The 14,848-nt window shown below is 45.2% G+C and overlaps 1 long non-coding RNA gene across 2 annotated transcripts in view; it reads right to left on the reverse strand.

Annotated features, from left to right (window-relative positions):
- LOC137535644 (uncharacterized) overlaps nucleotides 1-14,848 on the reverse strand; it is a 357,455-nt gene that overhangs the window by 100,493 nt on the left and 242,114 nt on the right. The gene's annotated exons all lie outside the window — the stretch shown is intronic.

A 14,848-nucleotide genomic window follows, 5' to 3' on the forward strand; every position in this document is an offset into this window, starting at 1 on the left:
TTATTTCCTTTTAAAGTGAACCTCCGGACTAAAAATCGACTCAGCAGCACTGAAAAGGCCTGGTGTTTCTTTAACAGTTTAACAGCATCAGAACTTTGTTTCTCTTATACAAGCCTCATTTTTAGCTGCACAGAAGAAAACTGCCCGGGCTTTTTCCCCTGATGCTGTGCAAAGCATGATGAGATTTCTGATGTTGTTGTTGTTCTCGTTCTGCTGTTTTGGTGCAATTTTTTTTTTTTGACATTTTGAATTTGACATTTGAAGCCTAGCGTGTGCATCTGGGAGGGGTTATCAGGACACAGGACAGTTGGAACTGTGTCTCCTGCTCCTTGTCACCTCCTTTCAACCAAAAAGATGGCTGCCCCCATGACAAAGATGGCAGCCCCCATGAATCACAATCATTTGCCTGTTCTTTTAAAACAGGGTGGGTGAGAGATTATATTACCTATCTATTCTAATTAACATAACTAATGTAACTTGATGACAGTATGTTTGTTTAGGCTGAAGTTCCACTTTAAGCAGTACTAGTTGCCTGGCTATCCTGCTAATCTATTTGGCTGCAGTAGTGTCTGCATCCCACCAAAAACAAGCATGCAGCTAATCTTGTCTGACAAAGATGACAGAAACACCTGATCTGCTGTATGCTTGTTCAGGGTCTATGGCTAAAAGTATTAGGGCTCGTTTCCACTTGTGCGGCGTGCGTCTCGCAGACGCACGCCGCACTGAGCGAGTGGGCGGGATCGCAGGCGAATCCCATGAGCCGTGCCATGCACGGCTATGGGATTCGCAGCCTCGGCAGCGAAAACTGCGGGGTATTCCGGGCGAATTGCTCCCGCGAGCGATTCCGCAGCGGCGCCGTCATCCCCTATGGCAGAGTTTCCCCGTGCGAATCATGTGCGGGGAAACTCTGCAGAATCGGCGGCGAAATCGCCGTAGTGGAAACGGGCCCTTAGAGGCAGAGGATGCACAGGAAAGCCAAGCAACTGTTTTGTTTAAAAGGAAATAAATATGGCAGCCATCATATCCCTCTCACTTCAGGTTCCCTTTAAAACTAGAGCTGTGCATTTAAATTCTGTTTTACAATATGTGGTTTGTGCATGTATTTATTTTATCCTGAACCCGGAGGGTTAATAAAAGAAACAAACGCAAGTTAAACTGTTTCAGATTGCAAGCTGCAGCTTTCATGTGCTCTTGTGCCTGTGGGAAACTGAACTTCTCTCTCAGTCACCCATGACATCTGACCGTTCAGCTGATCACGAGAATATTGCGGTCAACCACATCTCCACTTGATCTCATCATCTTTAGCAGAGTTCCTGCCTTTGCATGGCACTGCTTACATCACCTGCTCTTGTGCTGTGCAGAACTCCTGCCTAGCGCATCTCTGATAACCCTGTGGTCACAATGTTACACGCACATGCCGTAAAGGTGTGCCATAGGACTTTCTGTAAATGACATTTACGTATTTGACAGCACTTACAGCTAACCACAAATTACAGTGTGGAAGCAGCTGTGCTGTGCTGTGCTTATGTTGTGTTATGGTACTGATAGAATAGAGTTTATAGAAGCATATGTATACAAATGGACCTAGAAATGCAGCATAAACTATTCTTTTTTTTTGCAGTGTAAAAGTCATTTAACCCATGACGGTCCTATGTCGGACTATGTCTGACACTGGCCTATTCCAGTTTAGGTGTAATGTCAGACATAGTCCAGCATAGGAAAAATAGCTGCCACTAGGAGGCCGCTGTCAATATCCGGCACACTGTCAGCCTTTTTGATCAAAGGGTCGGACTATGTCCAACACTTTGAGGGCCGTCGGCCCCATCCTCTGCGCCACATACATTTCCATTTCCATATTATGTGGGGGCATTTGGGCTAATCACTAGTGACAGAGTGATAAATTCAGACACTTTAAGCCTCTCCAGCACGACGCTGTGTCACCTAACTACAACGCTACAATGGGACGTGAGTGAGTGGGGGGCGGGGGGGGGGGGGGAGAGATCTACAGCAGGCAAGCTGGTGCTGGCTCAGCACCTCTCCCTGATACTGGGTCACCTCCTTGCTCTAATGCGAGGAGGTACAGACCCTCTGGACATGGGTGATCCAGAAAGGAGATTGATAAGGGTTAAAAGTTACATGGCCAATTTTGGGTTGTATTACTGACTATGGAAATGTATTTGCTTATGGGGGAGTGCATCTGCTCCAGGCTCCAGCCACCTGAACATTATACTGTCCACTCCAACTGGCCACATGTGGTCCGGTACACAAGTGGGAACACAGTCCAAGCATTGCAGACACTCACCAGCCTGTGCCTTCCTGAGCTAATGAATAATGTCCTGGCAGGCTTCACTTGCCTTTGCACTCATCAGCATACAAGTGACATTGCAGGCGTCCTGTCCTGACCACCGGGACATCTGGCCTTCCAATAGGTGTTGCCTCTGGGCCGGTCTCCATCAACCTCTGCCGATGGATCCAGCGATAGCCTAATCCCAGGTGAAAGTTGGGACACTACGCATACAGCCATTATCACAAGTAGCCCACCACATCAGGCAAGACCTATGATAGTGGGCCAAGGCCATTTTGTTTTACACACAGTGAGCACACTCTCCATTCCTTGCAGCCTTTTACAGTAGAGATCCACGAATAGCAGCAGGGTGCAATGTGATGGTTCCATCAGGATAACGCAGTGGATCCAGTGGGTTTACAGAATAGCATGCACGTTTACAATGGGACACACTTCATGGTACTGTATGCCATTAACGTGCAATGCAGCTGAAACAGGGAGGAGGAAAATTGCATTGCAACATTAGCCCTAATTCATAGAGCCATTTCAGTCCATTCCATACATTGATGAGGATTTATTAGCTACAGCCTCACTATATACCAGCAGTTCTGGATGTACAACCTTGCAGAACTGTGCAGAAAGAGGATTTGCATAATCAGGAGTGATGTATCATGGGAAACCACAGTTAGGGCCAGTTCACACCAAAAAACTGCTAGAGGATCCACGAATGCTTGCAGTTTTTGAAGAGCTTTTTCAGATCGATTCTAGGCATGTTTGAGGTGGCCACACTTGATACAATAAAATGATCCCATTTTACAGTAATTCGATAAAAACGATCATATCTCCCGAAAAAAATGTAAAGCTTTTTTTTCATTAGACTGAAAAATCTGATCGGATTTCCCATTTTCTTCGATTTTTATTGATCCGGAATACCAGCTATTTTTCTTCAATCTTTCTAAAGATTGTATGGTGTGTGTTAGATTGTGAATTTGTTAATATATACAACCTAGCAATTTTGTCAGCGATTCCAATCATTTTTATCATAACTGGGGAAAAATTGAACATACGTGTGTGGTACATTGGTCATATTTTTTAAATGTTACAATCAGTCAAAAAATTGATTACAATTCTTCAATTGAACAGATATTTAAAAATTGTATGGTGTGTGGCCATCTTTAGAGAGATTTTCTAAACATATCTAGCATTTTTTTATATTGTTACAGTACAGCTGTAACTGAACAGCTTCTGTAACAAAAACGCTTGGAAAACCGCTCTGATCTAGCATTTTTCAGCACGGGTTTCCACTTTCCTATATTTTACAGTATTTCTGAGGCAGAATCGCCTCAGAAATCAGCAAAAATGCTGCAGGACCCAAGTTTACATTTGGGGGGAAAAAACGAACCGCTCTGGTGTGCACCAGCCCATTCACTTTCATTAGCCAAGCAGTTTTACCCCCGCAAGAGTTTTAAAAAATGCTCATAACCGCTCTTGGTGTGCGCCAGCCTTTAAAGAGGAACTGCAACCAAGGATTGGACTTCCCAATCAGTAGCCGATACCCCCTTTCCCATGAGAAATTGTCATGTTTTCTCGAATAGATCACCAGGGGGTCTGAATTGCTGATATTGTGGTGAAACCCCGCCTATAGTGTGATATCAGGACCTAGGGCCTGACATCACACTGTGGGAAATAATGGAGGTTTCCAACTGCCAAGTAACCAATGACATGGCGAATATCAATCATTTCATCTGTCTTCTATGTTTTAACTCCTCACTTTGCAGTGTATTGATTCATTTGTTTTCCCCTTTTTGCTAAAGTTCCTGAATCATCACAAATACCTTCTGTTTTAAGAAAGCAAAATTACATTCATAGTGTAAAAGAAGCCTTACCATGGCCAGTCAAAACGGTATACACAATCTTAGACACAAAGAGATTAGGAAATGCACACTGACATATTACATTAGATTCAAATATTTTTCACTGGGCCGCTGGCATTTTTAGGGTAATGGTTTTGTTTAGGAATATTAATATCTATGCTGATACATTTAGTGGTCTTATTCACTGTGATCTTCCTAATTGTGTGTCTGCATTATGTAATAAAATATCGATTGCACTAACCATAAGACAACAAACAGCACAGCTGGTATACTGTACATATTACAAAAAGTTTACCCAAAATTCTTATTGTAGGAGTTCTACGTGTCACCTGGAAACCTAGACGAAGACCATCTGGCCTGTCTATTCTGCCCCTTCCCTTAACAGACCTCTGTTTAGACCAATATGCTCTTTATTATTTTCAACTCTCCATCTTGTATTGACAAAGCAATTGGTATTGTAACTCATACCTCACCTACAGCTGTATCCCATATGGAGTCAACTGTTAGTTTATTGTTGCTGCCGCTTACTTCCCCTGAAGGTGAGCAGGTGGCAGTTCATTTAATGAAGAGTCCACAGTACCTGACAGGCAGAGCACAGCATGTTAAATGACCTACAGTTAGAGTAAACTGGTGAATGCAAAGCTCTGCTGTAGTGCTATGGCCACATTAACCAGTGCTTTCCTCGCAACTAGCATATAAGCAGACATCACAGTATACATCTATTCAAGCTGAAATCTACTGCATATCTTCTGTATGTGCAGTGTGCATAGATCACGAGTGTGGAATCTATCTAGTTTATAAGCAATAAAATGTATTTCAGCTAACATTTTATTGTGTGTGTGTGTGTGCGCGTGTGTGTGCGTGTGTGTACTGTGCTTTCAATATGATTACTTGTGTGTTTTTGTTGAGCATTTATGTGCACTCTTCCTGATGAAGTGAGGCAATCCACAAAACACATACAGGTAGTGCTAGGTTAACAAACAAGATAAGAACTTTAGGTTTGTTCTTAACAGGAACAAGATCCTCTATGCCATCAGTGTCCCCCTCTGTGCCACCTCTAGCCCCTCTGCTCCCCTGTGCCATCAGTGTCCCCCTCTGTACCCCTGTGCTTTCAGGGTCCCCCATGTGCCACCTCTACCCCCTCTGTTTCCCTGTGCCATCAGTGTCCCCTCTGTGCCACCTCTACCCCCTCTGTTTTCCTGTGCCATCAGTGTCCCCCTCTGTGCCACCTCTACCCCCTCTGCTCCCCTGTGCCATCAGTGTCCCCCTCTGTACCCCTGTGCTTTCAGGGTCCCCCATGTGCCACCTCTACCCCCTCTTTCCCCCTGTGCCATCAGTGTCCCCCTCTGTGCCACCTCTACCCCCTCCGTTCCCCTGTGCCATCAGTGTCCCCCATGTGCCACCTCTACCCCCTCTGTTCCCCTGTGCCATCAGTGTCCCCCTCTGTGCCACCTCTACCCCCTCTGTTTCCCTGTGCCATCAGTGTCCCCTCTGTGCCACCTCTACCCCCTCTGTTCCCCTGTGCCATCAGTGTCCCCTCTGTGCCACCTCTACCCCCTCTGTTCCCCTGTGCCATCAGTGTCCCTCTGTGCCACCTCTACCCCCTCTGTTCCCCTGTGCCACCTCTACCCCCTCTGTTCCCCTGTGCCATCAGTGTCCCCCTCTGTGCCACCTCTACCCCCTTCTGCTCCCCTGTGCCATCAGTGACCCTCTGTGCCACCTCTACCCCCTCTGTTCCCCTGTGCCATCAGTGTCCCCCTCTGTGCCACCTCTACCCCCTCTGTTTCCCTGTGCCATCAGCGTCCCCTCTGTGCCACCTCTACCCCCTCTGTTCCCCTGAGCCATCAGTGTCTCTCTGTGCCACCTCTACCCCCTCTGTTCCCCTGTGCCATCAGTGTCTCTCTGTGCCACCTCTACCCCCTCTGTTCCCCTGTGCCATCAGTGTCCCTCTGTGCCACCTCTACCCCCTCTGTTCCCCTGTGCCATCAGTGTCCCCCATGTGCCACCTCTACCCCCTCTTTCCCCCTGTGCCATCAGTGTCCCCCTCTGTGCCACCTCTACCCCCTCTGCTCCCCTGTGCCATCAGTGTCCCCCTCTATGCCACCTCGACCCCCTCTGTTCCCCTGTGCCATCAGTGTCCCCCATGTGCCACCTCTACCCCCTCTTTCCCCCTGTGCCATCAGTGTCCCCCTCTGTGCTACCTCTACCCCCTCTGTTCCCCTGTGCCATCAGTGTCCCCCTCTCTGCCACCTCTACCCCCTCTGTTTCCCTGTGCCATCAGTGTCCCCCTCTGTGCCACCTCTACCCCATTTATATGCACTCTTCCTGATGAAGTGAGACAATCCACAAAACACATACAGGTAGTGCTAGGTTAACAAACAAGAGAAGAACTTTAGGTTTGTTCTTAACAGGAACAAGATAAGAACTTTAGGTTTGTTCTTAACAGGAACAAGATAAGAACTTTAGGTTTGTTCTTAACAGGATTGTGTTCTTTAGTCGAAACACTGTGTTATCTCTGTCCTTTGTACCTTTTCTATGCCCCCTGTGCCTCTAGTGTCCCCCTATGTGCCACCTCTACCCCCTCTGTCCTCTATGCCATCAGTGTCCCTCCTCTGTTCCCCTGTGCTTTCAGGGTCCCCTATGTGCCACCTCCACCCCCTCTGTCCCCCTGTGCCATCAGTGTCCCCCTCTGTGCCACCTCTACCCCCTCTGTGCCACCTCTGCCCCCTATATTACCCTGTGCCATCAGTGTCCCCCTCTGCCACCTCTACCCCCTCTGTTCCCCTGTGCCATCAGTGTCCCCCATGTGCCACCTCTACCCCCTCTATTACCCTGTGCCATAAGTGTCCCCCTCTATGCCACCTCTACCCCCTCTGTTCCCCTGTGCCATCAGTGTCCCCCTCTATGCCACCTCTACCCCCTCTGTTCCCCTGCGCCATCAGTGTCCCCCATGTGCCACCTCTACCCCCTCTATTACCCTGTGCCATCAGTGTCCCCCTCTATGCCACCTCTACCCCCTCTGTTCCCCTGTGCCATCAGTGTCCCCCTCTATGTCACCTCTACCCCCTCTGTTCCCCTGTGCCATCAGTGTCCCCCATGTGCCACCTCTACCCCCTCTGTCCCCCTGTGCCATCAGTGTCCCCCTCTGTGCCACCTCTACCCCCCCTCCCCCCCCCCCCCCCACACACACACACACACACACAGCAAAATGTCATTTTACAGTGTTTAAGAGACATTTTTTCTCTTTGAATGTTTTTCAAATCTAGGCGTTTTTGAAAAAAAAAAAAGTACTTTATTTGTGCTGTTTGTTTCGGTGGGTCGATCTTAAGGCGGGTGTTTGTAAGTTAAAGACCTAAAGAACTTTAGGTTTGTTCTTAACAGGATTGTGTTCTTAAGTCGAAACACTGTGCTATCTCTGTCCTTTGTACCTTTTCTATGCCCCTGTGCCTCTAGTGTCCCCCTATGTGCCACCTCTACCCCCTCTGTCCTCTATGCCATCAGTGTCCCCCTCTGTACCCCTGTGCTTTCAGGGTCCCCCATGTGCCACCTCCACCCCCTTTGTCCCCCTGTGCCATCAGTGTCCCCCTCTGTGCCACCTCTACCCCCTCTGCTTCCCTGTGCCATCAGTGTCCCCATCTATGGCACCTCTACCCCCTCTGTTCCCCTGCGCCATCAGTGTCCCCTATGTGCCACCTCTACCCCCTCTGTTCCCCTGTGCCATCAGTGTCCCCCGACCCCCATGAGCCACCTCTACCCCCTCTGTTCCCCTGTGCCATCAGTGTTCCCCTCTGTGCCACCTCTACCCCCTCTGCCATCAGTGTCCCCCTCTATGCCACCTCTTCCCCCTCTGTTTAAAAGACATTTTTTTTTCCCTTTGAATGTTTTTAAAATCTAGGCGTTTTTGAAAAAAAGAAAAAAAAGTACTTTATTTGTGCTGTTTGTTTTGGTGGGTCGATCTTAAGTCGGGTGTTTGTAAGTTAAAGACTACCTGTAGTTAATACCTGTTTAAGATCTATGCATTTTCATAATTATTGGCAATTCTATCAGGAGGCAAGTCTTTCCCTTTCACTAGTTTTTATTTTAATTTTGGCACCAAGTAGTGAATTAGACTACTTATCTATTGAATGATCTTCCCCTTACTTCTGACTGGGCCTTATTTGGTATCTCAGATATGGAAGGGGTGCAGGCAACTAAAGGCAGTAGACGGCTGGCCACTATCGTCTCTGCAGCAGATGAGCGGATTTTTTTCAACTCACCTTCTCCACAACAATTTCATTTGAAGTTATACCATGTTTTTCTCATGGATTGGATAGAGACATCTCTACACAAAGATGTTCACATCAAGCGATTCTTTGATATCTGGGAAAGCTTTATGGATACTTTAACCACTCTAAATAAAAAAGGGATTATTCAATCTTTTCGCCGTACACAATGGTTTCAAGAACGATCCACTAGTCGCCCTTGCCACGGATGGGTGATCCTCTCCTTCTGTGCTCTAGGCCCCTACCTTCTTTTACTATTTTTGCCATGCGTGATGCAAGGGATGAGGTCTTTGATTATGACTTAATGTGTTCATACAACAATACACCGATAAACCTATTTTATTGCTTTGCATTTATATATACTTCAGGAATGTTTGAGATAGCTAATGCATGGCCTTTTTATGATCATACTGCTTGTATATTTATAATATGTACTATACCACCTGCACATACAGTGGTCAACTGATTTAGTGACTGTCTGTCGGGTCTATTTCTACACCTCACATACTACCCCATTTGTTTCTGAATGCTTCACTTGGAAGCTCCTGTTTCTGGTTTCTCCCAACTCTTCTGAGGATCATCATAATCAATAGAGTTGGCAGTGGGATATAAAAGCAGCAGGATATACAGTGCCCATAAATATCACACAGAATAATGCACAGAAAAACCATGTAATAATTATCAAAACTATATCAAAATTTATTAAATAGGTCATAACAATATTGCCATTAAAAATCACATGGGATGGCCACCCCGTCAGGACTCATCCAACACAACACACGCAGAAACAGTCCGCAAACACCCGCCGGCATCTAAAGCTAGCAATGAATATAAAGCAATGATGATGAAAAAAACTGGACCATATTAATGCTGACATTTTTCTGAAGTCATGAAATTCAGAACTGACAGTCTGTTTTGAGATGGTCATTATAGTATAGAGAATTGGAAGGGCATGCAGCAGTGGAGTGGATGTGCAAAAAGCCCAGCTCAAAGCAAGCACATGCAGTAACAGCCAGTATCAATGTCCATGCGCAACACAGCGCTTCGGCATCCCCACAAAAGTACACTGTATAAGTCAGCTTATCTCACCATCTCCATGATGCTGGAATGCATACCTGATACCTGATCAGTGATGTAAGATACTCAGCGTGAAGAGCAGGAGACCTACAGGTCCAAGTAGAGGCTAGCGCGGTCAGCCTGACCGGACAACATGCACGGCGGTGGCCCTTTTACAGACCTGTAGTGTGCGGTGTGGAGGAGGTCTGGACGGCGTGGCGTCCCATGCAGAGGACATGCGGCTCCCCCGACGTTTCGCCGGCTTCCGGCTTTCTCAAGGGGGCATGGTAGCTAGCACGTAAACCCCAATAGCTTTTAGCTAGATCTGGACCAATCACACAGCAATCACCGACCACTCGTGACGTTATTACAGAGGCTTATGTGGCCGCTTGGAAAGAGGCTGGTACAGAGCGAACAGAGACATCAGACTGGCAGAGAGGACAGCGCTGCCCATAAAAAAAAATGCACCAGACCAAAACAAGGTAGGGGGATCAAAGTATATACCTGTAGATCCCAAACTGGCAACCACAATGCCAGTCTTTGAAAAAGGAGAGTGGAACAGAGAGATCCTGGTCATGTATAGGAAGCAGCGCTGCCCTCACAAGCCAGTCCATCCCGGGTGTCCAGTATTAACCACGGCCACAGAACACAAAAATAAACAATTACGCTGTCCTAACAGGAACTGCGATTCCAGAGTTCATATTTATCAAAATAGGCTGCCAGAAAATAAATACCCCTAGAAAAACAAAACTAAGCCCAATGAAGCATCAGGTATAATACTGTAACAGGATTACAACACTGTAATTATCATCACAAATGGTCCCCTAAAAAGATAGGGAGCCACAGAGCCACCTGACCCCTCTGGTACTGCCATCATGTTCCAATGCAAAGTGCCTCGCTACTGGAGAACTTGCTTCCCTAGTCTCAATGCTTTTTATGTGTTCAGACATACGCGCTCTTAAGGGGCGTTTTGTTTTACCAACATAAAAAGCACTGCAGTGGCATAAGATTATATAGACCACTAACTTTGTCTTACAATTAAAAAAGTGGGATAGCACAATTCTCCTACCACTAGGCATAGGAATCACTCTGCCAACCTGCACGTATTGGCAGTAATCACAGCCGCCACATGTATAAATACCCGTGGTTAGACAAGGTTTTTTGGGGATGACACCAGTGAAGTGACTCTGCACAAAAGCATCCCGTAGGGATCTAGCCCTACGAAAAGTGAGATTAGGAGATGCTGGAGTAAAGGGACCAACTATTGGGTCATTTTGCAACAAGTACCAATGTCTGCTTAATATGCTTTTAAGTGCAGGATGCTGCGCACAATACCTGGTGAAAAAACGCATGGGCGCCGAAATGGTACCCTCGTTGTTCCTCCGAAGTGGTTGGAGAAGGTCAGCCCGATTACTTCTCCAAGCTCGATTAAACGCTCTACGTAAATTGCTATCACTATAGCCTCTCGACCTAAACCTTTGACGCAGGTCATTTGCTTCAACAATGAACGAGTCGTCCCACGAGCAGTTCCGACGCGCCCGTAGATATTGGCCGATAGGTATACCTCTAATAGTGTGTTTTGGGTGGAAACTGTCCGCGCGTAGTAGTGCATTGCTTGCTTGAGATAGCTAATGCATACCTTTTTATTATCATACTGCTTGTATATTTATAATATGTACTATACCACCTGCACATACAGTGGTCAACTGATTTAGTGACTGTGTCTGTCGGGTCTATTTCTACACCTCACATATTACCCCATTTGTTTCTGAATGTTGCATGTTTAAAAGCTTTTTCAATTCCACACATATCATACAAAAATCTCCTTCAAAATTAAACCAAGCCAGAATACAATACTTACCTATCGGCTTCAATCATTTATGCCTTATGGCAGTGATTTAACCTATATGAAGACCTATGATATGTGTGGAATTGAAAAAGCTTTTAAACATTTTTTTGATATTTTGTACTAATAAAGTCTTTCTACAAGTTTTTGCCAAACTGCACTGTACCTCTTCGTTTTTTGAATCCAAGTCCTTTGCTATAAATCACTTAGATCACTTTGGGCAAGGTGGACTGCCCTTAAAAGGACTTTGTGTTTTGATCCTTCACGTTTGATAAAAAAGGACGTCACCCAATTATATGCATTTAGTGGTGGGGGAGGGAGGGCTGGCCTAGGGAAAAATAAACAAAAAAAATGTTAAAATGTATTAGAAAAATAATAAATATTTGTAAAAAAAAATAATAATTGGGGGAGCGATCAGACCCCACCAACAGAAAGCTCTGTTGGTGGGGATAAGGGGGGGGGGGCAATCACTTGTGTGCTGACATGTACAGCCCTGCAGTGAGGCCTTAAAGCTGCAGTAGCCTATTAAGTGAAAAATGGCCCGGACTTTAGGTGGGGTTAACACTGCGATCCTCAAGTGATTTAGTGAGATGGCCCTTTATTCAATTCACTTTTTCTCCCAAATGTTCTCCTCGGAGATAGTGTTTCACCTTCTGTTTAAAATAAGGAGCTGTCAGCCATACTATGCCAGATAAAAAAAAACGACATATATAAGTAGATAAATACTAGCTCTACTTACATAACATTGTATTGCGTTGTCCAAGTGTTGATTTCAGTGAACTTTATAAAATAAAAAAAGGTAAATGGGGAGAATTCTGTTCGCTGGCAGGAGCCATCTTTACTCCCTCCAGCTGAAGCCAATGGTGAGGTCATTTCCTCCCTTACTCCCCCCCTCCTCCCCACACCAATAGTGAGCGTTGATTGTAAATGCAGGGAATCCCTAAGGAAATGGTAGCCGGGACTGGTGTCCCCATGGATGCGATGCAGTGGTGGTAGCCACTGCCCACATGAATCAGCGGAGATGCCTGTCGGGCTGGAGTGTGGGGAGGGAGCAGACACGGACATTCATGGGAGGCAGCCAATGAGAGGAAAAGAAGTGAGAGTGACACAGACTGCAGCCAATCAAGCTGAACTAGCTGTGTCTGTGCAGAAACTCCTCCCCTCGCCCCTGTCCCAGCCTGCACTGCAACTTCTCTTTTGCGGCTGATTACTGGCTGCGTACGAAGGAGCTGGGGGCATGAGGATTAATCTCTGCAATAAAAAAGTAAGATTGATTTTAAAGTTATGCATTGCCTTTTTAGCATTCCTTTTATATGATCAACAGATAGAAATAGAGAATTGATTTTGTTTTTCATGCCTAACAGTTACTCTTTAAGTGAAAACTTAGGCGTAAAAGTGAATTCAATAGGGGCCAAAGTGCTTGAGAGCTGCAGCCACATACGATACACTTGGTACGCTATCCTAGAGCGTTAGGGAGTCTTGCATAAGGACTCCTTACTGGTTAAGTTCTGGCTCCAGCCATGACTCCAACCTTGGTCTACTAGTTCAAAGGTAGTACTCTATCCAGCCAGTTTCACTTCCTCATTTAAAAAAAGAGCATTGCACATAATGCGAGTGATAGCAAGTAGTTAAAACTCTTGATCTCATACAAGCAATCTCACGTGTGTTGCCCAGACCTCATCTCATGAGACTAATCTCCCAACAATTTCTCACAACTCTCCTACAGTTGTAACAAGATGGGTTTTTTATGGAGAATATATTTTTCAGTCTCTTTGATCTGAGCTATGCTGGTTGAGATCAGTAGAGTTAATTCCCTGTAGATATAGGCATGATTTGCAATATGCAGATTTAAAATGAGGCAGTTAGAAATCAGGAGTTCAATCACTTGATCCTGAGTGATTCAAATTGCCACTGTAGCTGTAACATAGACTCTGAAGATTTGAGAACTATAACTGGATCGCTATATGGTTGAGTTTGGTGACAGTCTAATATCTGTACAACTATAGTCAATCCCATGTGGTCTATTCTCCTCGGGTCAGTGAGGATTGGCCAAGTGGAGTTTACAACCACATTTACAAAAAAAAAAAAAAAAAACGTAGTAATATGGAATTTGAAAAATATTAACTGAAAATACTATGAAAACATTATAAAATGTCTAAACAAATGTTCTTGATTTATAGAAAAAAATGCTAATTTGATTCAATTTAATTACACCAACAAGTTTCAACAACAACCCTGCACCTACCATGCATAATCTTTAAGAGCCATTTTTATGCAGAAGGTAAAAGGTTGAAAGCCAATATTGGATGCACATGATTTTCTGCACTTGGGCAGCACTGCATTAAAGGGAACCCGAGGTGAAAGGGATATGAATATGCTGCCATATGCATTTCCTTTTAAACAATAACAGTTGCCTGGCAGTCCTCCTGATCCTGTGTCTCTAATACTTTTAGCCATAGACCCTGAACAAGCATACAGCAGATCAGGTGCTCTGACTTAGCTGACTCAAGTTTTACTGGATTCGCCACATGCTTGTTCCAGGGTTTGACTCAGACACTACTAGTGCCAGAAGATCAACACAACTGAAAACTGGCAACTGAACTGAAATATGGCAGCCTCCGTATCTCTCTCACCTAAGGTTCCTTTAATAATTCTGTAGAACAAATCACTGCACAGGCTCAGGAAAACTTATAAAAATCATTCTCTGGGCACACAGCCACTGGTTCCATGCAAAGAAGATGCCATTTAGAAATATAATCCAGAGAAAATACTGTCTTCTCTGGGCCAGAAGCAATTATTTTCCTTATAAACAATACCAGTTGTCTGGCAGTCCTGTTGATCTTTCTGGTCAGTAGTGTGCCACACGCCTGAAAGAAGTCAGTTTGTCAGAAAGATCTGATTGGCATGCTTGTTCAGGGTCTACGGGTAAAAGTATTGAAGGCAGAGGATCAGCAAGACAGCAGGCAACGCGCATAGTTTAAGAGGAAATAAATGTCAGCCTCCATAGGTCTCTCCCCTTGGGGTCCTTTTAAGAGGAACTGAGGCAACGAGGAAAAGTGTCATGTGGCTTAACTAATCCAAATTTTAAATCCCTTTTGGAAATCATGGTAGATCCTGTGATCTAAACAGAGGACCCGATTTGACTTGATTTAATTTGCAATTCACTGGATTATGGTTCTATCTATAGCTTACACAGCATCTCAATGTTTTCTAGAAATGCTTTTGCGTTTTAGCAGGTTGTTATTGTTTTTCCTTGACACAGATGGCACACTGCTCTTCTCCCTCTTGCATAGTAATGTCAAACATTGCACAGCAGAGCCCAGCATGTACAGTATACGATTGTACAAAAATCACTTGCCACATAGCAAGGTGGAAATTGGTATGTAATTTGGATGTCCAACTCCCATCTACTGTCTCTGTTGAACTTATTCTGAAGCATCTACTAAGAACAGGTGGACATCTCAGTGCTAATTAATTGCACTCATGCCTTGCAAATATATGGTCTCAGGTTTGAATTTTGGCTATG

This window comes from Hyperolius riggenbachi, chromosome 10 (assembly GCF_040937935.1).
Source record: "Hyperolius riggenbachi isolate aHypRig1 chromosome 10, aHypRig1.pri, whole genome shotgun sequence".
Lineage (NCBI taxonomy): Eukaryota > Metazoa > Chordata > Amphibia > Anura > Hyperoliidae > Hyperolius > Hyperolius riggenbachi.